This window comes from Passer domesticus, chromosome 11 (genome assembly GCF_036417665.1).
Source record: "Passer domesticus isolate bPasDom1 chromosome 11, bPasDom1.hap1, whole genome shotgun sequence".
NCBI lineage: Eukaryota > Metazoa > Chordata > Aves > Passeriformes > Passeridae > Passer > Passer domesticus.
In genome coordinates, this window is record NC_087484.1 from 10,595,595 (window position 1) to 10,619,296 (window position 23,702).

At 47.7% G+C, this 23,702-nt stretch overlaps 1 protein-coding gene across 4 annotated transcripts in view; it reads right to left on the bottom strand.

The window, feature by feature from the left end:
- The window catches only part of P3H2 (prolyl 3-hydroxylase 2), a 65,107-nt gene that overhangs the window by 20,189 nt on the left and 21,216 nt on the right, over positions 1-23,702 (bottom strand). The window contains exon 1 of one of the 4 annotated variants that reach the window (XM_064385641.1): positions 18,451-18,778. The exons of the other annotated variants lie outside the window; for them this stretch is intronic. The gene's annotated coding sequence lies outside the window, so the exon portion shown is untranslated. Of the gene's footprint in view, positions 1-18,450; positions 18,779-23,702 lie in introns of those variants that run through there. 4 annotated transcript variants of the gene reach the window in all.

Here is a 23,702-nt window from a genome sequence, read left to right on the forward strand (position 1 = left end):
CAATGCTAGCAGACCTTACTATTCATTGTCATTCTGGGACCTGTCAAGGTATGTTTAAACCAGCAAACTCCATGCTGAGGAACCTGATTTGTACCTGTGATGCCACAGTCACCAAGCTCCTGGGCTCAAGAAACAAACTGTCTCACTGAAATATGTCTAACTTGCTGCTTGATTTTGTCCCCACTTCAGCTGCTGGGTGCCCTAAAGAGAAACAGAGAGGATTCACCTCATCACTGCCCCAGACACCTCAGACTGGCTCAGCTCCATGTGCAGATGGAATGTTCTGAATTCACACTTGCCTTCAGCCCTTGCAGACAAATGAACTCTGACCAAAGCCCCTCTCGTGCCAGATGCTCAGCAGGCTGGCACAAACTCCTGTCCACTTCCCAAGGGAAAAGGCCTCACAGCAGCACCATGGCTTCAGCTACAATGACCCAAAACTCCCAGTCCTTTAAGTTTGCTCTCTGGAGCTTGGCAGTGGGGATAAGGAAGCGGAACAGGCAGGGTGCCAGGTCTGTGAGACAAGCACTGCACAGCTTTACAGTCGGCTCGTGCAGCCGGGGCTGCTCTCCCACCACCCCTCTGCTTGTGCTGAACACTGACACTTTGGGGAGAAGCAGCTGGAACCAGAGCAACTACAGGTATTCAGCTGCTCCCAGCTCATCCTGAGCTTTTCAGGGCAAAAAACAAGGATAAAAGAGGTGCAAAAGTCAAAGGATTTTAGAGACAACGTAGCCAAAGCAATACAGATTCTGACTGCCTGAGAAAAGAGAGCACAGGTATGATATAACCAAGACCTCAGACTATTTTTTTTACTGAGTTCCCATTGCATTGAACTTAATATCAGATATTGGCAGCTGCCATGCATTCTGTGTCTGACTGTCCCAATCCAATCTGCTTCTATATTAAAGTTTTTTCATCACATAAAATATAGTTTAAATTAAAGCTTTTTTTGAGGGGAACAGAAGTAAGGTTTATATACTGGAAATCAAGTCAGATCCCTCAGCATTTCTTGCCATTCCAGGACTGGACCAACTTGCACATAACCTCAGTTAATTGCAGAGCGTATGAACCTGGCATGGAGCTTGTGATGAAAAATTTCAAACCATTCAGCTGACCTAGAAACCAAAGTTTCCAACCTCGCAGACAATCCCTGGTTTGCTGAACAGATAATGTTTTTCTAAACTTTTCCACAGCTCCACTGCTGCTGTGTTGTATTGAAGGCTTAGTGCACTGGGCTCTGCAGGGGAAGGAGGTTCTGGAGCCTGCAAGCACAACAAGGGAAATAAAAGGTTCAGTGTCATGGAGGATTAATCTCGTTGTGTCTGTGCAGAGCTTACTGCCCAGGAGAGAAGGAACAAGGAGCAGTGAGATGGTTATAAATAGCACCTGACCTTATCTCAACTATTTTATTATTGCAAATAAGAAGGAAGAAATTCTCCAGAGAAGTTAATCAGGAAATTTTCCTTCTGCTGATGGGTCACACATTTGCAGAAGGATGCTTGAGGTGTTCGCAGCCCACTATGGCACCAACTGGCCCCACAGAACCACCAAAATCAGAGAGCAAGGTAAGCACACAGCAGGAAAGGACCTTAATCAAGTGCAGGGAACAGGTACCAAGAGCCAAAGATGTGAGGCCATTCCTAAATTCAGTACCACACCATCCCCTGCTCCTCAAACCTTTTACCAGTTTCTTGTCTTCCAACTCAAGATAAACAGAGCTGCCTCCTACCCCTGCTACTGCTGTGATGGAGGGCAATAATGATGCTTTCCTGGAGGCTCCACACGTATCTTTTCATAGGTTTTTTTCAATTTCAAAATGAACACAAACTCCAGCCTGCTTTGGACAGTTCCTCTTAGACCACCCCAGCTTGTGTGCTGCCTACCAATCACTCTGGTAGACCCAAATCCAAAACAGAACAAATTTGCAGAACTGGCACAGGGAAAATCTCTCATGAAAGGAAATTTAGAAATGGCTTAGGGTTTTTTGGTATTCCAACAAGCAATTTTCAGGACACAAACATATGTGCATTGGTAGGTGCGTGGTTAAATGAGTTAACTAGATTATGAATGTAAGTCTCTAGAAACTGGGAGATACTTGGAAATCTAAAACCAAACACCACTTCAAAATTCTTCATGGAAAAAAATTCTTTCAATTAATGAAGACAGAAATCATATTTCTTAATTATTCTCTCACTTGAACCATGCTGCCATTATTTTATGTTTGCATGAGTCCATGCTGAGCAGACTGACTGAATAACCCTGTCTGAAAGGGCCATTTGGCACTAAAAAAACAAATTAGATTGACCCTCACATTCTCCTTTCCTTCCCCCTCTGACATGCTCTTCTTGAGCTGTTCCCAGGCATGTAAGAATGAAGATTTCCACACGTTTCTGGCTGTGCATTATATGCTTCAGTGCACAGTTGTGTAACAAATCCTGCACAAGGAGCAGGGCATTTACTCACAGCAAAACCAATTCCCAGCAGGAAGGAACCTTCCCATATAAATCTCCAACACACTGAAGCATTGCAGGATTCATCTGCAGAGCAAGCAGTGGGAAATGTGTTTGTGTTTACTGAACCTTCGATCTGACTGATTGTGAAATACACTCTGAGCCACATTTTGTCCTGTGTAGACACTCAGTTCTGCCTGACAAACTCTGAGAGCAGGTAAGTTGTGTGTGAAACAGGATTTTCAATGAGGAAAAGGTGGGATGTATTCAGCCCTCAGGAATCTCTGCAGATGGTTACCATAAAGTTCCTGCAGCCCAGATTATTCCTTGGCCAGATAATTAACCAGTTCCCTTGGAGATGGGTAGCACGGGAGAAGCAATACACTCACAGGCTAATGACACCAAGCAGTGCTTGGTACTAAAAGGTGAATAGTATAAAACCAGCCAGGATTTCCACAGCAGAATTTCTTCTTGCATGTCCTTCCTCCTATTGTTATAACATCCCTGTGGAAGCCTGAGCTGTTGATCACCTGGAAAAGTATCAAAGATTAGCCCAGGCATTTTAAGCTAATGAAATCGAGCAGCTGGGAACAAGCAGGATGTGACTATCCCCTCCCCAGGGACCACCAGCACTCCTGTAGGTCACTGCCTGTTAGACAAATAATCAGCTTCCAGATGATATTATGACTGATAACTGAAAGGCATCTGGTCCCCAGAGTCATGGAAATACCTGGGAGAAGAAAGGTGAATCTTACTGAACACACTGACGAGGAGTGAGGGAAGCCTTTGCTATCAAGGGAAGACGGTCTCATGCTTTTAGGGGAAAACCAGAACAAAACAAACTTGGCAGGCAATTAAAAGCAGCTTTGCAGTTTAGATGTGAATTTCCTCCAGCATCCTGCCACCATGGATTCTGCAGCTAATCAAGCTGCACTGACTGATAACTGGGTCAGACTCCTAACCCAGCTGTCTCCACACTGGTATCTCTATGGAAGTAATTACTAAAACACTTAAGAGAAACACAACAGAAAAATCTGAGACAAGCAGAAAAATTTTCTGAGACAAGCAGAAAAATTCTAACAGCAGAAACTTTCCTCCCTTTCTACGGTTTAGCAATGGCTCAGCACCTCTCAGAAGAGTCAGACATGATGAGCTGTCGAATGCCCTTTGGGAGCCAAAGTTTCCTGTGCAGATGTATATGCTTGTCTGCTGCTACCTAACAACATCCAAACAGCTACGTGTGTCCCCAGAACACGCCCTGCTCTGAAGAGACATGGCTTTCCACCACCATCCCAGAGCCAGGAAGCCACAGCGACCTGGTGATAAATGATACTTGTTTTTTTGCAGCCCTTTTATGCTGTAAATGGAATTTTGTCAACAGGCTTAAGGGCTGTGCCAGCCTGAGGACTGCCTCCCTACCTCTCCCTTGAGCAACAGAAAAGTCTTCTCCTGGAGGAGGTGCTGACTGACTTGGACAGTCACCATGCTCAGTTTATGGTATTAGCACCAGAGCTTTGGTTTGAAAAGCAGAGTGCAGAGCCCTGGGGGTGGGCTGCAAACAGGATTGTGCTATCTGAGGAAGAGGTTATCTCTCCCTGCCCTGATCTGTGATAGGGCAGCAAAGAGAAAAGCTAACAAACCATAAATTTCAACAAGAAAGTGGACTCACAGCATATCTGTGCATTGTTCCCTCATCCAAAACCTTTGACAATCTTCAAGGAAATTATTTTAATTCACATTTCTTCCAGACACAATATCTCTTGAATACATTTTCCTGGGCTCAAGTCATAAACCAGCAAATAATGACTGACACCTGCTGAATTCATGGAAGCCATCATGATAGTGATGGACATTAGGGCACTGCAGATCTGATTAAATAAACCATCAGATTCCAATCCAAGCATTTTGCAAAATCTGTAGAAGATCTACAGATTGGGGGTGAGCTGTGCTCACCATGAGGGGAACTGACTGACACCAAGGGGAAGCAAACTCAACTTATGCCTTAGGTGGGTTTGAAGAAAATTGCTATATTTGAGAAGAGATTTCTGTGCTGATTCCTCACTACTGGGCCAGCACGAAGGCACTGCATTGGAAACAAAGTTTGCAGAGAAAAGGAGCGAGTACAAGGAACAAGTGAAAATATATCCATAGTTCTGCAATTTAATCTTGGTTGATCTGAAAAGCAAAGGAGAGGTCCTGCCAGGAACACTGGCTGCCAAGTTCAGTCCAAAGGTTTGATTATCCCAGGAATCTTCCCCCAGCAGTGGCCAGGGGTGGACACTTGTGGGCAAGCCATAAATACATGGCGGGTACACAGTGACCCTCACACACAGGGCATTGTCAGCCATGCCCAGCAGCTTACAGGCTTCCTGAACCAGGATCTGCTTCTGCACCACTGTGCTCAAAAGCCACTGATGGCCCTGTCCTCCTGGGAGTTGTGTAATCCCTTCTGGAACTCATTTATACAGGCTGCAATAAATAAGGGATTTGAGAGATTTTAAGACATCAGTATATTATTTTCACCAGAGCACACATGTGGTAGAGAAAGACCTACCACTAGGCTATGGTAGTTTTCAGAAAATATGGAACTGCAAGGCTCACTCATCTGGAAGGGAAGAGGAATTGCAGCAGTGCTGCCAAACTCCTCAGTTCCTCCAATGCTCAGTGTTCATAAAACTCAAACCTATCTGAACACAACAGGGATGGGGCTTCCCACCAAAAGGCATCTTCTTAAATGAAGGGACACGAAACAGGGCAGGGGAAGGGGTCCACAAGGCACCTTCTCATCCCGAACACTGAGAGCACATCAGGTCTCAAGGGTTGTTGACAGGATGAGTATGCTGGAATGGGATGGACTGTGTTGACTTCACAGCAGAGCAACCTCCAAACATGTTCCCTGCAAAATCTGACCCTGAGATTTCTGGGGGAGAGGGTCTCTTTCGTAAGGGCTGACACACAGCACACTGAAGAACCCACCTTCATGCATTGCCACACTCAGTTTACCCAGCACCACTGAAGAAACATGAATTTCATTTGGAGAGGACGTAACTCTACTCTTTGCAAATGTGCTTCTTACCCTCCTCCAGCTCCCCCAGCTTTGATGAGCACTGTTACTAATTTGAGAGAGGAGTTGCTGGCTTTGAGAGTAACACCAGTCTGGGTGAATGACACCTCTGACAGCCCAAGGGCACTGCATGGAGATGTGTGCTCTGCTGCTCAGGCTCTTGGTGCAGCTCCAGAGGCTCCTGTGGATTTACAACAGGGCAGATTTGGCTCGTGCTCTGGCCACATACCACTTGGACAATCGTCTCCATACATGACACACACCACAAGTCTCAGCTGGATTTGCTATTTCTGAAATGAAAACACTTTGCTTGCTTTCCCCAGCCTTGGCTTGGTAATCATTACTAAACACTTATCAGCTAGACAGCCTTCATTTCCTGAGAGCCTGGACCTAATTACACCAGGAAACGTGCTGCTTTTTCTTCAGACACTGAGAAATGCTGGTTTCTGAGCCCTTCTATTATAAAGTTTAACTTTGTTCTGATTAGTAGAGGGTAGGGGAGGGCAGAAACACAGCCAGACCTCAAGAGGCAAATGCAGTGATCATTCACAGAGATGCCCTGGCCACACTCTACATCATTAATAGTAACAACAAAACGCCACAGATATTTCATCTCTCTCCCTCCCCTATTAATCTTAGCTGAACCCTGCGAGGCCCCTGCAGAGAGGTATCATTTTCCCTGAATTGCAGGTAAGGAGTCTGATGTCTCACAGCAAATCAGAACCAGACCTCGGGGCTGCTCTCCTAATGCCATTCCTCGAAGGAGTGAAACGAGCCCTGCAGCTCTATCCCCTTATCAGGACATTCGATCCCGCGGGGGGATGAAGGAGCCTTTGCCAAATGTGCTGCACACAGAGCAGGGCTTTCAAACCCCTCCTTTGGGGCCCCACTGGGATGCTGAGTTACAATTGCCCACTTGTAATAGAGCCCAGAGTATCGCCATAAAATCAAACTGTTAGTTAATTAGTGGATAAAAAACCCCCTTATAACTGCACAGTAATGGAGTGCCATTAGCACCAAATCACAAGATCTGCTGCTGCTGCAGCATCACTTTTACCCTGTGAGCTGCCCAGGAACTGCTGCCCATCCTGGAGGGCTGCCAAACATCCCCATCCAACGGGAGACACCTACAGCAAACCTGCTTGGAAAACAAAGGCAAGGAGACTTGAGCTAAGGGCTTGCGCTTCCACTGACTGAGGCTCACAGGCATCCTCATTGATTCTATTATCCTGGCTTGGTAAAAAACCTACAGAAATGCACAGTGCGTCCTCCCAGTGGTGCAGTTATCCCTTCACAAGAATTCGCAGAATGACATGGATGGGATGTGTTAGTTCCCAGTTTGACCAGTTCACACGTGGCCAAAGGAGTGAGTGACCCAAGGGGAAGTGGGCACATGTCTATCCTTGAGAGCAGCCAAGAGATGTGCCCTCTGCCAAGGGCTGGTCAGTGGCACATCCCACATTTCCGACTCTGATGTACCTTCACCTTTCTTACTCACAAGTTGGAATTCAGACACAGACCACTACTCTGGGCAAGAGCAGTGCATGGACTGGGCACTTGGTCTGCACACATTCCTCTACTGGGGGCAGATGTGGATAGAACCAGGCGGGATTCCAGACACAGCCTGGATGAAGTTACTCACACACAGTGTAAAGCTCCATCTTCTGACACCCTTGTGGCCCTGCTTGCTGGAAACCCTGTACAGACACACCCCTCCACAACCTCCTTCACATCAAGGGCTGGAAAGCATCCGTGGTGATGGATGACCTTCACTGCTCTCCTACCCAAGCACTGGCTCCTCAGTTCCTCAGTTCTCAACTGGCACCAGGAAGAACATCCTAAAGGATGCACGTGTCACTTGAGGCAGGACACAGGTGTTTATTCCATCACTGCTTGCCTTGCTCTGCCTGCCTGAGATGGAGAAAGCAGCTGCTTGGTGCAGCTCCAGGGAGGGATGGCTCCCTCTGAGAGGGAGCCCTGCCAGCTGCTGCAGGATGATCCGGAGCCCGTGGGGAGCTGCACAGGAATGCAGCAGGATACCCGGGAGTGGTGTGTCCCACAGGGATGCTGTGGGGACCCCCCTGAGCACAGGCTGTCAGCACTCACAGCACTGCAGCTCCGTGCTGCAGCCCCAGCACTGATGGCACCCTGACAGACAGTACCTGCTGTCTGGGGCAGAGCTGGGCTCCACAATGCAGAAAATGAGGAGCTGTCTGCCCTTGCTGAGGACACATGAAGTCATGCTCCTGTGAGAGCCAGTGTTTTCCAAGCACTGGGGTTCTGCTTTCAGTTGCTGGCTCTGGTTCTGATTTACTGGGAATTCTTCTTCCAGGCACTAAGCACCCCCATGATTGAGTTTCCCTGTTGAACAGGAGCACAAACCTTTTGGCCCTGACTGCTGGGAGGCAGAATGACAGCATTTAAAAACCTCAGATGACACGTCAGGGCTTAAGACATTGCAAGATTTTTCTGTTGATCTGAAAATTATGCAGTGTACTCCTGTAAGAGCTCACTCAGTCCTTATAAGTGGCTCTTTGTCACTGTTCCCATCCACACCCTGGTTCCTCTTTGAAAGGCAAATACCATCAAAAGCTGTTTATAGAGACTGAGATCTAGAAAAGAGAAGTCAAATAGGGTCAGGCTCTCTATGGCTTTGCTGGCCTGAGCTGTGGCCAGGGGCTGGCTTCCTGCTCCCACCGTGATTGCAGGGAACACTGACCCATTTGTCCAGGAGCCTCCAACGTGGGTGGGTGGGTGGCTCCTGCCCCTCCGCAAAGAAACATTTCATCTCCACTGGAAATAGCTAAGACGGAAAACGTGGATGATGCCAAGATTAAGAAAGAGAATTAGGGAAACAGAAAGCGTCCCTAATCAATCATGCTTGGACAGTGAGGGTTTTATGTGCACAAAGACTACACTTGAAATTCATTTTGCATTTATCCACAAGAAAGAACAAAAAATATAGTGGCTGGGGAAGTTGCCAGATGTTGATTCACCCTTTTGCTTTCTGTAAATGTTTCCATTTTGTTGAAAACCCGATCAGCAAACTCAGGTACCCTTAAAAATTATTTATTTAGAAAATAAGACCTGCAAGTAGCTTCAATGGCAGCACATGACATGGACAAAGGCAGAGGAACTCTGCCATCTAACAGACTTCATGCCACTGGCTTTTTTCTGGCCTGGAGCAGCAGAATCAAACCAGTCTCTCACGGTACCAAGTCTGGTTATCCTTGGCACAGAAAAGATAAAGGTGAAAGAAACAGATATGTCAGCGCAGGGATTTAAAAAAAAAAAATAGCTAAGCATTTTAACAAAACTTCTGGTAAGGATGCTAATCATCATCTGGTTCACAAAGATCCTTTAACTTGGTTAAACACAACCCAGGGTGACAGCACAGACAGGCAGAGACACAGAGTCACAGAGGGCAGCGAGGCAGGAAGGATGTAAAGACATCCTATGGGACTTGCCCCAAACCCGAGGGGAAACTACAAAACCTGAAAAATCCCATCACAGCCAGTGAGAAGGATCTGCCACCATGCACCTCTAACAACAGCTCAGAGCATCCCAGGCTGGAGAATGCAGGAGCTGCAGCGCTTTCCATCATTTCTGTTCTAAACAGAGATTTACAGCCAACTATCGATGGATTAAATAAGGTGAAGACTGTCACAAGTCTGTTGTTACATTTACTCAGCCTCTGGCACGTGCACCTAACCATAATACTGCATCTAATTTTGGTTTTGCTTTTTCAGAGAATCAGTTTGGACTTAGTTTCCACAAAATTCTTCTGTTTGACTTAGTGAACAACAGCTGTTCATTTCAAGAAGCTCTTGGAGAAACATTCATCTGCTCCCAGATCAGACTACTGTTAAAAATGCAGAACATCCTTCTAACACTACCAAAAAGATTTGTACTTTAAAAAGCACAAATATGAAGAACTTTTGAAAAATGTGTTTTGGTCATTTCAGAAGCTAATTCAAAACATAAATCCTTGCAGGTGTAACTTCACTGGAAACACGTGGCTTTCCATCCAAAATAAACCTGGGGCACAGAATAAAATCTGCATGACCTAAATGGCGACTTGGCAAACAGAGGCATGGGCAGACTTGCAGAGTTAGCATCAGTGCTGCATTCAGCCCTCTGGGTTATGATGTACAGATGCTGTCTGTGACAGCAGCATCCCTCTCCACCGGCTCTCCGGGATCGCGTCCCTGGAGAGGGGCACAAAGGCACTTGCAGCAGAAACATTCCAGGAGCGACGTAAATGTAGGAAAGAACACTGGTTTCCAATGACAGCAGCAGAAAGTTCTCTGGCTGCCAGACCACAAACAAGCTGGAGGCGTTTTCCTCCCTCATCCTATTTGACACGAGACCCGAGCCAAGCTCCTCCAGCAGCTCTCCGAAGGATCTGCCCTGAGACCGCCCGTACGTCCGACTGCACTGCACAGGCCTGCCCCTGTCCTGGGAAAGGGAAAAGGCTCTGCTGTGCAGGACAGCAGCAGCAGCAAAAGCTCTGTCTTGTGATGGGGCAGGAGAGACAACAACCTCCAATTTTCCATCAGTTCTGGGCTGGATTTTACACCAGACCAACATCAACAGTAGCAGCTTTTGACTGCTGGAATAAAAGAGCTGCTCGGAGTGAAGCAGCAGGAGGACCAAAGCCTCGGGAGCTGCACCCCTTGGTTTGCCCAGGACAGAGTGGGCTTCCCACAGCAGCAAGAGATTCAAACTCACTTTCAGGTATGGGCTGAGGGCTTCCCACCATGTCCAGATGCTCAAACCAGGGCTGCAAAGCAACTGCTGCTCCCAAGGACCATATTATACTTTTTTGTCTCATGTTCCACAGGTCAGCTGGCCTGCTGGTCCCAGGCTGTTCAGGCAAAGAGGTCAGACTTAGGTACCCATTAGCTGCACAGAATAGTTCTCTTTGTCAGCAGATGACAGCAGCCCAAAGAGATGGCTCAGAGCAGGGCCAGTGCAGCCCCAAACATGCATGAAAGGTGGGCGACTCCTTCTCTCACCTCAGCCCAGAGAGCTCATGAGCGAGGCTCAGGAAAGGCACCAGAGGCCAAGTCTGAAAGAGGAGGACAATGAGAGCAAGAGAAATACAATAAAGTTTCTCTTTTGGAAAACAGATGGCACCAAACCATGCAAAAAGGCTTTATGATCCCTCAAGCAGGAAATAAGTGATGACATGCTGTCATGTTGCTGTGTCAACAGCTGACACATCGCAGCAGGGTAATTTCACAGACTCCCACGTTAGTTTAAAAGCTCTCTTTGAAACCACAGAGCTAGGGCAGAGGCACTTGAAGGCACAGCAATGGTTCTGCAGCAGACCCACTGCTGAGGATTCAGTGCCTCAGGAGCCAGCCCTGCACAGAGAAGCCACAGCCAGCCCTGCCATCCACTGAAATCATCCGCGGCTCACCACAGACGGCTGCTGATACCAGACCAAAGCACCAGCCTCCCTTTCCTCTCCCCCTCCAAGAAAACAGTACCCTGACCCAAAGTGTGTTCAAAGGGCTCATTGTTGTCTGGCCAACACACACGATGCTTGAAGCTGGCCTGCAAGTCCTCAAGGTTGTGGACAAAGTTCTGCATGTCTCAAGCAGACTGCAGCACTTGTGAGAGTCTCCTTTATCCTTAAGAGGGCTTTTTGTTTGCTTTAACATTAAACAGAAACAAAATATTGCTCCCTCTCTCCCTGTCTTTCTTCTTAGAAGCAGGCACTGGCATTTTCACCAACTAAATTGCCAGGCAGTTTTTCTAAGGGTCTGTATATTCACTTTCTCTGCTTTTTTTAGCAGTGGGGTGCAAGAGATGAATCCTTGAGGATTGGTACACATGATCCTGCCATTACAGACCCCAGGAGGGATATCTCCAGGAAACCCTGCTTTTCACTGTGCTGCCAACTGGAGCTGCTTTTCTTCTCCCAGCAGTGGGTCCACCACAAGTCACATAGTCAGACACCAGCAGAAAGAACAAAACCTGTGTTCCTTACAATCCTCATGGAAAGGTTACCCCTATTCAGCACAAATTCTGCAAAGCCCATTCTGTCTCTAGGGAATGTCTCCTTTTAGGATCCAGTTTCATTTCCCAGCCCATGATATTAGAGACAGCCTGTGTGTAGATGTATCTCCCACCAACTTTTTCTTTTGAGTGTGATCCTGCCCTTGGGAGGAGTTTGCTGAAGTTACCAAGTGAGTGTACAATCTTCTCTTTGGAAAGCAGCACATTAGAAAAGGGTCTGGGCTCAGACCAGAATAAAAGCTTTTGCTCATTAACCTATGAATGTAGCCTCTCCCCTGCTCCAGGTGAGTGCTCCATGCCCTGCAGCAAGCATCAGCAGCAGATCTGCTCTGCCCCAACTGCAGTGCTGCTGGCCAAAGCAGGAGGCAGGATCCTGGGCCATGGCTGTGACTCACACTCCTGACCCTGCCAAATAAGTAGTTTGGAGCAGGGATGTGACAGGCAGACTCAAATTAGAAAGCTGGTGAAACTAAAGGAAAGAAAATCCTCCTCAGCTCTCCTTGCTTCCATCCAGCAGGGAGACTGGGCGTGCAAAGCATGAGAGGTGTCAGGGCAGTGGTGCTGCACTGACACACAGATGGGCTCTGGCCCTTCCTCTACCAGAGGGAAATGCCCTTTCCAGCACTCCACCAGCTGCTCTAGAGGAGTGATGGCCATGTCCACGTGTTTGGCACACAGCAGGCAAGCCAGTGCCCTGCACAGGTGAGTCACCCTCCTGCACAGGGTGCTGCCAGCCACACTGGAGCTGGGGGGGTCTCCCTGCCTGCCCTCTGCTGTAGAACACCAGAAAAGGTAACACATGCCCCAAGGATTGCCCCAGCTACTGCACTTCAGGCTGGGTGGTTCCGAGCTCACACACAGGAACAGGAAAACATCAAAACTTAGAGCCATGACAGTCAATGGCAAATCTCCTAATGCTAAGTGGAGTCCAAAATACAACCCCAGGTAAACTGGCCCAAAAAACCAGATGCTCCAGGCTTGCCTGTTTCTGAACAACTTAATTCACAGCTTTCTCAGATGGTAATATCCAATCTGCAGATGGTGAAAGGGGCACTTTTGAAGTCTCCCAGGTAGAAATTCATATTTCTATGACTGTACTTTGATCACTATAATGAATAACCCTATAACAGCAGGAACCACAGCCCACAAACACCAGTGAAAGAAATCTGAACGAGGATGAGTGCCCTGCCCATCAATCACACTGCTGTGAAGAAATCTGAAGGCATGGTCATCATGACCCCTCTTGCTTATGTCCCTGACCCAGGTGACTTCCTACAGGAAAATCCACTATATCCTGTTACCCACACACACACACTTTGCCCCAGAACCTTCTTTGCCAAGTTTCAGCCCACGGATGAGATTTGATAGTCAAGTTAATGGCTTCAGTATGTGTCAGGTCAGAGGGAGAAGGATGACAAAGTCAGCCTGACTCTTTCCCACAGCCCTCTGTGCCTGGTAAATAGGAAAAACACCAAGAAAGGGAGGAGGATGCTGTGCCACAGCCCTTGGGAAATCCTGCTGCATGACTGGCTGGGCAGGGTGGATCAGCTCTCAGGCAGGCAGGGCTGATATTGTCAAGGAAAGAAAAGGGCTGATTAGGCTTTCTAGCACTAATAATATCAAAACAGAATATTGCTTTCATTGGCAGTGAAGCAGAAAATGAAATGGCGCAAAAAGGAGAAGCCTCAGGTGAAGTGGACTGGAATAATGTCAGGTCTGGAGCAACAACAGCCCTCAAGTGCCCTTTATATTTGAGTTTTTCTCTTGCACATCGGGAGGTCTGTGAGGTACAAGCTATCAACTCCTACTCACCACCCCATGGGAATCCTCCCACTCTCCTGCCTTTACCCTGCTGGTAAATTGGCAAGTGTCTGCAGGCTAAAGCAAGCCCCTGGGAAACATGAGCCAGGTGGTGCCAGTGCCCACTCTGATGGCTGGGGGAAGGAAGAACATTCTCACTTGCTGCCTCTGAGAACAATTTAAGTTCACTTCCTTCAGCCCAAAGGGGAGTGAAGATGTTTTGCTGGCATTTAACTCCAGTAATGAATTTTGGTTCACGAGTCTGACCCACAGGCTCTCAGCTCTTAAATCAAAACCTGCAGAGGACATCTCCTTGCTGCTACACAGAAAGACAGCCTAGACCTTGCCAGACTTTGGTGCTGTGGCTCTCCATGCTGGGTCCCTCACAGTCCACCACCCCACAGCCCAGAGACAGCCTGTACACTGATTAATAAACTAAAGCACTGACTTTTTGTGACTACCTACTGCTACAGCATTATAAAAAAAGAAGGAAAACAAAAAGCAGGAGTACCAAACAACAATTGAAGCAACTTCCTGAAACTCTCTAGAGTGTTCCTAAATTACCTAATGAGCTGGTTTTTTTTTTATTATTTTTTCATGCAGATCCTGTGTAAAACCCAGAGCACACAGCTAGCAGGTACACCCCACAGTGGGGCATAAAGGCACTGTGAATCTTCAGGATGTTCCCAGGCCAAAGCTTCCTCAAGCATTACAGCTCTTATCATCCAAACACACAGGCATGCTCACACACAGCAGCAGCATGTTGTGACAGCATGCCAGCTGTCTGCACACCTGCATGCACTTATATATATTAATTATATAGTATATAGTATATAGTATGTATTATATATTATATAGATATATAATACATAATATAGTATATATTTATTCTATATTATATATTATAATTCTTATATATTATATGTTATATATTTATTTTATATTATATATTTATTATATATTATAACAAGGGCAAACTGTATGCCTGGAGTCAAAGCCAGGTGGAAAGGATCAGTTATCAGTTTAGAAGTGGTGTGATGCACCTCAGCTCCAGAATTCAAGCAGCTGGGCAGAGTTCAAAGGTATTTTTCCTTTTTTTCTCTGTGCTGTCTTCTCCCCGACCACCCTTCCTTCAGGAAAAGCTGAATGCAAACTGTCTGTTAATTGACAAAAATAACTGAACAAACCGGGCTGCAGCAGGGCTTAGCACACCTCCCAGCTCAGCTGTCCTTGGACCCAAAAGTGGCCCAGCAGAGCTCAAGGGACTGCCTGCAGTGACCAGGGTGGGAGCTCAGCTCGCCCTGCCCGGGCTCCACTGACCCCTCTGCCCAGTGACTCCGAGCCATGGGAACCTGCCACCCTCTGCAGGAAGGGCCACAAAGGGTCAAAGGCAGGGACACTGGTGGCTGCACGTGAGCAGGGCCATGGAGCAAATCCCTTCGTCCTCCCCTTCTCTGGGATGCTCACACCCCGTGGTTTTTGCTGCTTTCAGTATTCTGTGCAGAGAAACAGATGCCTTTTCCATACACAAAATGAATTATTTCCTTGCTCTCAAGGGGGAGATGCTTCCCTCCTACACATCCATCAGGTTAATGCACATTTACAGCTCCTCCAGGGGAGGGAAAGACCAGGGATCCCCACTGCACCTCAGATGTTCAGCACTTTGCCTCCAATAAGTAGAAACCCCTCTGCTGCTGGAGGGCAGCCTGGCAGAGCAGGGTCCCTGAGAGTGGAAAGGCACTGATGGGGGCCAGGATTTGGGTCTATCTGGCTGCTGGAAGCACTTCAGCTGGCTGTGCCAGAGAGAAAAAAATAAATTAAATCAGTAAAAAAAACTAGGAGGCCGGGGAGTTAATGTCATTAAGTATCTGACAGCTGGAAAATGTGAGCAGCCATTGTCTGCAAGCCCCCACAGCTCCTCCGGCCAAACCACTTTGCTGAAAGCAGCAGTAATGAAGGGTAAAAAGCCAAGACTGGAAACACTGACCCCCCTCTCTGCCCTGCTGCCCTCACTGAGGGAACAGGACAGCTCAGAGGTCACTCTGCCCCAGCTCATGGATCCTTGGCTTCCCTGCACCCCCTCCCTGACCTTGTCCCCCCGGCAGCTTTGAGGCAGCAGCTCTGGATCGGTGCCCTGAGGAGGCTGTGGCAGGAGCTCTGTCATCTGTCACAGCTCCAAGCTGTGCTCCATCTCCACCCAGCACTGCTTGGAGCTGCCACTGTCACCATCAGGTGAGCAAAGTGCTCTGAGCACAGCTCCTGTCCCCACTGAGCTGCCATGGGGAGGGAAGGAGCAGGCCAGCTACAGCCACACCACCAAAACCTCAAACACTGCTCCTACCCTTCTCCCATTCCACTGATGGGAGATGCTGTACACCGCAGGATGTCCTGGCAGCTGAAACAAAGGTGGTCCTCTGCAGCCTGAGATCTTTGCACTGTTTCCTCGGTGTGCACGAATGTCTTAGCATTGGCTGCATAAAAACAGAAAGAAATCCAGAGCTTCAGGCACATGCAGCATCTTCCACCAGCCAGCAGTGGCCAACAATCCTAGGGTATCAACAGCTTAACTATTCCTTAACCCACAGGCTACCTTCCCTTCCAGCAGCTGAGCCTGAGCCAATGCCACCTTCCCCAGGCACAGGCTGGCCACTGAGCTGCTCCCAGCAGCACCATGAGCCTCCTCCAGTGTCAAACTGATCTGGTGCCAGCATGAGTGGGAGCACTCTGACAGCACTGCTGGGAGGAACCTTGTCCTGGGGAGAAGATTTGATGGTAAACTGTGGATTTTTCCCTGTAAAGCTTGCAGAGAAATTTAATCAAAAACCTTCACAGTCTAGTAGTTCTGAAAGTACTGAACTCAGGCACTGAAACTACATCCCACTTCACCTCCCAGAATAATGGGCAAACAAACCAAAGATTCAGTTCCAGGAGGTCCTTTTAAGCAACTCCAACTTATGGACAAATTTGTGGGACCCCTTTTCCTTAGTCCATGTAGCAAGCTCCAGTTTCATCTGATCACAGGCAGACACTGAACTGTGCTGTCCCACCAGTCAAAGGACTTGAGGTAATTTCCACTGGTGCAGGTCAATCGACTCCACACTTGAACAAGAAATGAAGAATTGCCTTCATAGCAGTGTGAGAATTAAATCTGACCTGAGCTCTTACCCAGAATATTTAATTCTCATATAGCAGTGTGAGAATTAAATCTGACCTGAGCTCTTACCCTTTCACATACACACACACACGCTGAGGTCTCTCCTGAGTTACTCTGGAGCACCAAATCCTGCAAAACACTGAAAGACACCAATACCCCTTGGCCTGAAGAGCTCTTTGCTCAGCACCTCATCAGATGACACAGCTGCAACCGATCTACAGCAACAGCACAGCATGTTCACACTCCTACAGAGCAATAACCGAGATCCCAAAGACATTCATTTCCTCACCACTTCCCCTGACGAGTCCCACGCACTTCTGCAACAAACAGGAGGATTCTGATCAAGGCAATTCACATGGGTGTAAGCCACGTTTTCCCTGGCATCTCCCTCACTGGATGCTCATGAACTCCAACAACCACATACGAGCATCTCACAGCAGCTTGTTCCAAAGCCTTTGTGTTCCCTTCCAGGCCATCTGCCTTCTTCTACCTTGCCTTCATCCAACTGGGAAACACACATTTAATTACATTCATTTATGTTCAAAAAGGCCTACTGAAAAGTAAGTGGATTAAAAGCTGGTCTGGAAAAAAAATTAAACTCTATTGCAACACAGCACAGGCTGTGTATTTGGGCTGCCATGTAATGCAGGCAACGGGAATTCTCTGCAAGAGGCATTGGGAACTTAATGTTGCAGCACAGCCAGTTGCAATGCACTTAACAGATGTCCGAGACCTACAGCCTCATCCATCTACCTTTGATCTTATGTTCCACTCCTTCCTTCCAAGTCTGAGCAGCCATTTAACCACAGCAGAGGCTCAGTGCTCTTTGCAGATGGATCTAAACCCCACTCGGAACTCCAAGGGCAGGAGCTGCACATACTCATCTGCAGGCAGCAAAAGAACACCCACTCATTCATGCCTTCACCCATGCCACAGTCATCCAACACCCACAGAGGGATATTCTCCTTGAATGTGGCCCTTCCATTGCAGCAGACAGTCAATGTTAAAAACAGGCTGGCTGGGAGCTGGTGATGAGTCTGAACATCAGCCAGGACAATGCTGCTCAGCCTCCAGCTCGCCAGGAGAGGACCCCTGCGCAGGCAGTGAAGAGGAAGAGATTTTGCAAGCCTTTCCTATCTCTGTAAGCCCAAGTCCAGTAGTGCAAGATAGTAAAATACTAAAAATAAAACAAAAAATAAACATGTGACATTAGAGCTGAAGAGTGAGACGGGTGAAGCACCAGGTTTGTCTCCACCTCGGGTGCAGAGAGCCCTGAGTGCACAGCAGTAACACAAGCCCTGTGCTTCCAGCCCCTTCTGGTCACTCTGCTGGGGCTGCACTGCTCCATGCTCACTGCCTACCCCAGATGCTGGCACGGGACACCCACACTCTACACACTCAAAGCAAACATGGGGGTAGCAGAAACAAACCTCCAGGACACTCCATTCACATAAGAGTTGGGCTCAATGATCCCTGTGGGCCCCTTCCAACTCAGAATATTCTGTGATTCTGTGACTTGTTAAGTCTGACACCTTCCCTTCCAACCTATACCGTACCAAGCTGCTGCCTCTCAGACTTGGCTCCACGTGGGGAAGAAAGGACAAGAGAAAGAAAAATTTGCAACAGTTTTTTGCAGCCCAGAGAAAAAGTTCAGCAGTGTTTGGCAGATCATTAAGACCTGCACAAATCTACTCTGCTCCAGGCTTCCTCTGAGCTTCCCCCTCCCAGTTCTGCTTGCCTCCCTTCCCTGGCACAGACAAGATGCAGAGCTGGCATGTTCTTACCCTTAATTAAGCAACAGCAATTAGGCAACACATTTTTAAGCGGTTCTCTCACAGCCTAGCTTGGGAAAAGGCTGGCTTCAGCATTAAACCAGCAGCTGTGTACAAAGTGCCAAATCAGTGCATCACCACGAGGGAACTTGATATGTAAACAGCCTTGTCAGTAATTACCCCAATGTTTTCCAGTGAATTGCTGCAGCTTCACTCCATTAGAGCCTCGGCTTCCTCGGGGGCTGAGCAACCACACAGGGATGCTGCACCAAGCAGGGTTCAGTCTGATGCTTAAACCAAAGCCCAGGACACTTGACAGGAACAACCTCGCTGAATATTCAGAGTTGTACTGGCAGAGCCATGGTGACATGGAGTGGTCCCTCTCAGCACAGTCCTGGAGGATTTATCCATCTGTCCCACGGGCTCTGGGCTGATGTTTGTTACAGCAGACTGCACAGGAGAGAGGCTGGTTTTCCACAGCCCCTGGAGCTGAATTCAGATACTGCTGCTCCCTTGTCTCTCCCTCCCTTGGGAGGGGCCCAGCAGATAGCAGGGATGGGCAGGTTTCCATCCTGCAGACATGGAACTGGACCCAGCTTCATGTGATCCACGTGGTGCTGCAAACACATTCCAAGATCCCTGAGAAAAACGTGGAGCAGCTCTCGCACAGGCAGCGCTGAGCAGCTGCAGAGAGAGTGGTGCCAGGGAGCCAGGGCTAAGCTGGGATTCACAGGAAGCACCACAGGGAACAGCAGTGCCAGCTCTGCTCTAAAGATTTCCTGGGTTTCTTAGGGATTTTTTTTTTTTTTTTTTTTTTTAGTCATGGCTATCCCTGCTTTGCTCCAATAAACAGGCGAAGGCTGCCAAGGACACCCAGTAAATCACACACATGCTCTGCTCCTCTCAGCTGAATATTTACAAATTTCCAAAGTGCTGAACCTCTTCAAGCCATTCAGTTTCTGCTTTCATCTGAAATATCTGTCTCAGTGCTTCTGAGATTTTCTTGCAGTTATCCTAAATTAACAGGGATCGGAAACCAGGCTTCATCTGTAACCCTAAAGGTCAATCACATCATTTTGCTTCAACATGCCAAACAGACAAGACGAAAACAAACATATGAAGTTTCTCAAAGGAGTATGAGTGAGAGAGTGAAGAGCCCTCTCCCAAAGGAAAGCAAAAGCCCTAAGTAAGAAGGATGATTTAAAGTAGTTATTCCTATCTGTCTAGATAGTTGTAACACATGCAATGCCTGGGTGTAAGACACCCCAAGCTATGTGAATTTTCCTTCTATTTCCAAGAGATTATAAAAACATTCCTTGCTACTTTATGAGAACGACACCACAAAAATTCTGCGTTTAAATTTAAGTGTAGTTTCACATATCTGAGGGGAGTTCAGCAGCCCCAGGTCAAGCACAAGCAGTTTGTCCCTGCTCCAGCTCACAACATCTGTGCTATGCTGCAAGCATGCAGGAATCCCCCCCCAGAGAACAGGGAGATCTTCACAGCCTGAACCACCTGGGAACACAAACTGCAAGTTCCAGATTAAAAGCCACCACCAGGATAGCCCTGATTTCACCAGCATGGGCTACAGCACGCACTGCGTGTCCTGGGCTCTGTGGGTTGCCCCATCTGGTACCACTCCTTGGGCTCCGTTCCCAAGGAGGCAGTGGGCACTGGCATTATGGGGGACCTGCCTTAGCTCTGAGAAGGAGGCTTGCAGACTCCCAGCTATCCAGAGATGGTGGGATGTGCCCCACAATCTGCATGTCAAGGATCCAGAAGCAGAAAAGTGAAGGCAAAGCCACATCTCCAGCTAATGAGAGTGGCTGGTTCTGCCCCTGCTACTTGTGCTGCCCAACTGGCTTTCACATTCCAAGGGAGCTGTCAAAAGGTCAGGTGAAGAGAAAAATACTGTCACTAACAGCTCTGAGCTATAGGGCTGGAGGTCCAAGCATGTCAAAATGATTGACAGTGGTCTGAAGGGACTGCACACAGCTGGAAGTTTGAGTTTTCTTTCTCCTGCCAAGGCAGAAGAAAATCCAGCATCCCAAGGTGGCTTCCAAAATAGTCCCTTTCCCTAATGCTCCTATCTCCAGCTACATGTGACTGGTGGGGAGAAGTGGCTGTGTGTCACCACTCGTGGCTCCAGACCAGTGCAGGGACTCAGACCACAGTTCCCACCAGCACTGCTCTGGCTCTCAGTGCAAGAGAGGAAATCATACTCCAGGTAAACATGGACTATGGATTTAAACTCCATATTTGCAAGCTGTGTTTTCTCAGCAGTTAAAAATAACCAAATATGAAGAAGTATCATGAAAGCTTTTCCAGGGACCTCCCTTTCTAGCCAGTATTCAACTCTCAAAGTAGCATCCCTCATTTCTAATTAATGTACTGCTTCATTGTCTTTAATAGCACTTTACCCCAGATCTGCAATTTCTCTTCTGCCTAAAGCACTAATTTCCATTACCTCAAGAGGTATCAAACTCCAAATTTTTGCTTCAGCTTCAGGTTTTCACGCTCAGGTTACAGACACCTCATTAGCCTCCCCACATCTGGTTCAGACTACAAGGTGCTCGTTCTGTGACACGCCAGAATCAGTCAACACGACTGTCTGGTTACGTACAGGCTCCAAAATGTCTCATGTGTAAGAAAAAAAAAAAAAAAAAAGAAAAAAAATTAAATTAAGCAGATGGCCCACAGAGCAGTGAGATTTGCAATTTTCTTCCTGGAAAACTTCTGGTAACCCCAGTTCCAAAAATAATACTAGGAATAGCCCTCCATGTGGGAAGGAAGAATTTTCTAAATACCTTTGATCTCTGTGTTCCAGAGAAGGGAACTGACACATTAATCAGAATATATTGCTGAATGGGGTTACTCTCTTACACCACAGGGCAAAACCAAAGTGGGTATTTAAACATTGGTGTCCAGCTCCTGAAAGAAATTTACTGTGTTGGGTTTTTTCTCCCTGGGATATTTTTTTCAATTAACAAAGCCGAAACATATCAGTTCAACTCTTCTATAGTCTCTACTATCATCTCTCCCCTAAGTCACTGCTCATCTCCTACTAAATTTTCTTTCTAACAGTTCTCACCCAGAATTTTATGCAGGCTTGTATGTGGCCTTTTTATTATATAAGCACGGTGAAAGTTTACAGATATAATGAATTTATCCATGGCTACAAGCTCATTTCACAGGTGTGCACGTGGTGAGAACTTTGGTGGTTACACTGAAGCGACAAGTCCAGGTACTCAACAGTCCAGAATAACCTTGGAGCATCCCAAAACTCTGCAGGATAAATGTCACTCACACACACCTCCCCTCACACCTAGGTTTCATTGCAATCCAGAATTCACAGGAAAAAGTCTTTCCAGATGGGACCCCCAGCACACACCCTCCTCTCCTTAACTTATCACCACTCACAGGGGTCCCCTAAGGAGGACACCCACACCTGCCCATCTCCTCCTCCACCTGATCAGCCCTTGTCATCTAATTCTTCCTTTTGAGGAGGCTTCCTCGTTTTGGGAACAGCATCTTCCAGCTCCCACAGGCTCTTCTCCCCACCCTCCAGCAGCAGCAGAGCCGAGTCCCTGGACACAGGAGCACAGTGCTGAGCTCACGTCCCCTTCCCAAACTGCCTCTGTCTGCAGAGGCCACAAGCTGACAGCATTTGTTTGGATTCCATTCCTGGACAGGACCTTGCTTGAAGCATTTGATTTTCTCCACTTCTTCCACTTCCCTTCTGTAACATGAAGCAATACTTTTTCCCCTATAAAAAGTGAAATTTGGAGCATGCAACCTAAATTTCAAGGTATTTATAATTTTTGGTCCGTGCACGCTCAGCATTACCCTGCCAAGCACTACTTGCTGCTGGGAAGGCTGACAAAATGTGATCAGCCATAGACAAGTGAACTTTAACTTCACTAGAGGATGGAAAATGGAAAAAAATAAATGGTATCAAACACTTGTCACTTTTGCAGTGGTATGGGATGATAACCCATACCCATGACAGCTCATCACAGACTGCTCTGCTGTCGTCTATCAGCAGTTTATGGCATGGAAAAAGCCAGGAGGAAGGGAAGACAGGTTATCAGCTCTTTCTGGAGATAACAGAGTGAGGGAGAGGGGTAGAAAACACATCTCCAGCTCTCCAAAGACAACTTTAGCCCAGGGAGCACACATTCTGTGTGGCTTTATCCATTGACATGATTGGAATAGACACACGTGTTGAGCTGCTTATTGGTGCTTACATCATATAGGATGTGAAGGCATACAGGAAAGCAGAAAGTCTGCTACCCAGTTTGGATAGCAGGGATTTGGCACAGCTGTCTGACCTACATTAACTTTCCATCCACTGGAGTACTACTTGGAGGAGATTCTTAACCACTGTTTTTGTATCCTGTGCTTCTAGTTTGTAAAACAAGTTAATTCACAAAGAATCTGCGTTACCTCAGAGGAAGAGAATGATGAGAGACTTCCTCTGTCTGGATCTGATAATTCATAATCCAGTGGAGGAGAATTTGCTTATAAGTAGAACACTAAGGATCTGTTGTCCTCACCAGTAGCTGCAGCTTCAGGAGCTGCTGTGGAGCTGACTCAGACCCCCTGCCACGACCTTATCCTGTTCACCAGCTCCCAGCAGGGCAGGGAGCTCCCTGAATGCCAGCTGCTTCCACAGCAATACCCTGCAGCTCTGCCCCTGCCCTCCACACCCCTCCTCATCAATCTGGCAGTGTTTTCCAGCCTGACAGGCAGCAGCACCCAGCATCTCCCACAGATGCTGGCGTGGGGAGCACGTGTGGCCATTGCACTGCACACCACAACACAAGGGCTCAGCACCATGAACTCTCCTGCCCTGGGAACTGCAGAATCCCACTGAACAACAGGAAGTATTAAATCAGCATCTCCTCTGGAAAAACACTGCAAGAAGCCACCCACGGGACAATTCTGCTCTTGCTCTTTTGGCCCTGAAAGCACCTTCCTCAGCAAATGAACCTTCTCTGACAGGAAGCGCTGCCTTCGTCCATCCCATTGTCTCCAAAACATCTGCACATGCTGTCGGTGCTCTCGGGTGGGCAGCATCCCCCTGGCCCGTGCCCGTGCCAAGGAAGAGCCTCCCCCAGCAGGAAGGGCCCTTTCACAAGCACTGTTCCCTTGAGCTCAGCCTTGACTCAGCCTTGGACCTGCAAACACGAGGGCCACGCCTGCCCTGCCAACGATCTGATTCCTGCAGAAATGTAAGGGCTAGAATGACCTGAAGAATGTGGGCTGCTCTTGCAAACAGCCTATCTCACAGTAACATCAGTCCTGGCGTTCCCACTGCAGGACACCAGCAGCAAGAAATGCCAGGTCTGTGCTCTGGGAAAGTGGAACCAAGTTAAACACACATCCTGGACAGGAGGCAAGAGAAAATTACTCTGGAAGGTCTGGTCCAG